Source organism: Coregonus lavaretus (genome assembly GCF_964263955.1).
Source record: "Coregonus lavaretus genome assembly, chromosome: 30".
Taxonomy (NCBI): Eukaryota; Metazoa; Chordata; class Actinopteri; order Salmoniformes; family Salmonidae; genus Coregonus; species Coregonus lavaretus.
In genome coordinates, this window is record NC_140017.1 from 26339144 (window position 1) to 26342589 (window position 3446).

Sequence of the window (3446 nt, forward strand, 5' to 3'; positions counted from 1 at the left end):
AAGCTGCATCCCTGCGCTTTCCTTTCCCATCGTCTTAACCCCGCTAAGAGGAACTATGACGTGGGAAATCGAGAGCTACTCGTGGTTAAGATGGCATTGGAGGAGTGGAGGCACTGGTTAGAGGGGGCGGAACATCCATTCTTAGTGTGGACTGACCATAAGAACCTGGAATATCTCCGCACTGCCAAGCGCCTCAACTCAAGGCAGGCTCAATGGGCCCTGTTATTCACTCGTTTTAATTTTACTATCACCTACCACTCTGGGTCCAAGAATGTGAAGCCTGACGCACTCTCACGCATGTATAGCCCCACTGCTACAACGTCTGACCCCGAAACCATCCTCCCTACCTCCTGTCTAGCGGCTGCACTCATCTGGGGTATAGAGAGCCTGGTCCGTAAGGTGCAGCCCGGGGGGCCCGGCTAAACGGGCATTTGTCCCGGACTCTGCCCGTTCCCCGGTCCTGAATTGGGCACATTCCTTTAGACTTACCTGCCATCCTGGCTCCCGTTGGACCCTGGCTTTCGTCCGACAACATTTTCGGTGGCCCACCATGGTCGCTGACGTCTCTGCGTTCGTCGCCGCCTGCACTGTGTGTGCACAGAATAAGACTCCGTGGCAAGCTACGGCTGGCCTCCTTCAACAACTCCCTGTTCCTCACCGCCCTTGGTCCCATATAAATCTGGACTTCGTCACTGGTCTCCCTCCGTCAGATGGCAACACCACCATCCTAACTGTGGTGGATAGGTTTTCCAAAGCCGCCCATTTTATTCCCCTTCCCAAGTTACCCTCAGCCAAGGAGACGGCCCAGCTCATGGTGCAGCACATCTTCCGGATCCATGGACTTCCGGTCGACATGGTCTCCGTTCTCGTCCCGGTTCTGGAAGGCAGTCTGCACCCTCATTGGGTCATCGGCCAGCCTGTCCTCCGGTTTTCATCCCCAGTCTAACGGCCAGTCGGAGCGAGCCAATCAGGACCTGGAGACGTCTCTTTGTTGCCTCGTCTCTGCCAACCACACCACCTGGAGCCAGCAACTCGTGAGGGTGGAATACGCCCGCAACACCCTTCACTGCTCGGCCACTGAGTGTTCCTTGGGATATCAGCCCCCGCTCTTCCCTGAGCAAGAGGAAGAAGTCAGCATACCCTCTGCCCAGATGTTCGTCCGCCGCTATCGCCGTACCTGGAAGAGAGCCCGGTCCGCTCTTCTCAATACCATCTCCAGGTATCGTGTCAGGCAGACCGCCACCGGACCCCTGCTTCCCACTATCGTATCGGGCAGAGGGTATGGCTTTCCACTCGGGATCTGCCCCTCCGGGTGGAGTCCCGTAAACCTTCCCCCCGTTTTATCGGCCCTTTCCCCATCTCTAAAATCCTTAGCCCCTCTGCTGTTCGTCTTCTTTTGCCCCGCACCCTTTGTATACATCCCACTTTTCATGTGTCTAGGATTAAACCTCTGTCTCACAGCCCTTTGTCTTCTATTTTCTTCTTCCCGGTTCTGACCTTTCTGCCTTTCCTGACCCTGAGCCTGCCTACCGTCCTGTACCTGCCTGACTCTGACCTGGATTATGAACCTCTGCCTGCCCTCGACCTGCCATTTGCCTGCCCCCTGTGTTATAATAAATATCTGAGATTCGAACTATCCGCCTCCTGTGTCTGCATCTGAGTCTTATCCTGAGCCGTGATACTAGGTTTACTATGCATAACTTTAACCCATTGTATAAGAGATTCTCCAAAATGGAAATACTCCAGGCATTTATATATAAATTCCAGTCGTACTTTAACAAAAGCCTTTTCAAAGTCAGCTATGAATATCAGGCCTGGTTTCCCAGATTTTTCATAATGTCCTATTGTTTCCAGTACTTGTCTTATATTATCTCCAATGTATCGTCCATGTAAAAAACCTGTCTGATTAGGATTAATAATATCCGACAATACCTTTTTAATTCTATGCGCTATGCACTTTGCTAGAATTTTTGCATCACACTTACCACTTGGGTCCTGTTTCAGTAATAATGAAATCAGACCTTCTTGTTGAGTATCTGATAATCTACCATTTTTATAGGAGTGGTTAAAACGTGCTAATAACTGTCCTCTGAGTACATCAAAAAATGTTGGTATACCTCAACTGGTATGCCATCCAGCCCTGGAGTTTTCTCTGACTTAAGGCTTTAACATCTGAAGGATCAGACCCTATTTTTCAATTTTCGCCTAAAATGACATACCCAAATCTAACTGCCTGTAGCTCTGGACCTGAAGCAAGGATATGCATATTCTTGATATCATCTGAAAGGAAACATTTTGAAGTGTGTGAAAAGGTGAAATTAATTACCATAATGAGATACAAGTTTAAATTCTATTTATCATAATATATGTTTGTAAACTTACTATTAAAAAGTACCATAATGATTGAGTGTCCATATACAGTGGGGAGAACAAGTATTTGATACACTGCCGATTTTGCAGGTTTTCCTACTTACAAAGCATGTAGAGGTCTGTAATTTTTATCATAGGTACACTTCAACAAAAATCCAGAAAATCACATTGTGTGATTTTTAAGTAATTAATTTGCATGTTATTGCATGACATAAGTATTTGATACATCAGAAAAGCAAAACTTAATATTTGGTACAGAAACATTTGTTTGCAATTACAGAGATCATACGTTTCCTGTAGGTCTTGACCAGGTTTGCACACACTGCAGCAGGAATTTTGGCCCACTCCTCCATACAGACCTTCTCCAGATCCTTCAGGTTTCGGGGCTGTCGCTGGGCAATACGGACTTTCAGCTACCTCCAAAGATGTTCTATTGGGTTCAGGTCTGGACCTTGAGATGCTTCTTACGAAGCCACTCCTTAGTTGCCCTGGCTGTGTGTTTCGGGTCGTTGTCATGCTGGAAGACCCAGCCACGACCCATCTTCAATGCTCTTACTGAGGGAAGGAGATTGTTGGCCAAGATCTCGCGATACATGGCCCCATCCATCCTCCCCTCAATAGGGTGCAGTCGTCCTGTCCCCTTTGCTGAAAAGCATCACCAAAGAATTATGTTTCCACCTCCATGCTTCACGGTTGGGATGGTGTTCTTGGGGTTGTACTCATCCTTCTTCTTCCTCCAAACACGGCGAGTGGAGTTTAGACCAAAAAGCTCAATTTTTGTCTCATCAGACCACATGACCTTCTCCCATTCCTCCTCTGGATCATCCAGATGGTCATTGGCAAACTTCAGACGGGCCTGGACATGCGCTGGCTTGAGCAGGGGGACCTTGCATGCGCTGCAGGATTTTAATCCATGACGGCGTAGTGTGTTACTAATGGTTTTCTTTGAGACTGTGGTCCCAGCTCTCTTCAGGTCATTGACCAGGTCCTGCCGTGTAGTTCTGGGCTGATCCCTCACCTTCCTCATGATCATTGATGCCCCACGAGGTGAGATCTTGCATGGAGCACCAGACCGA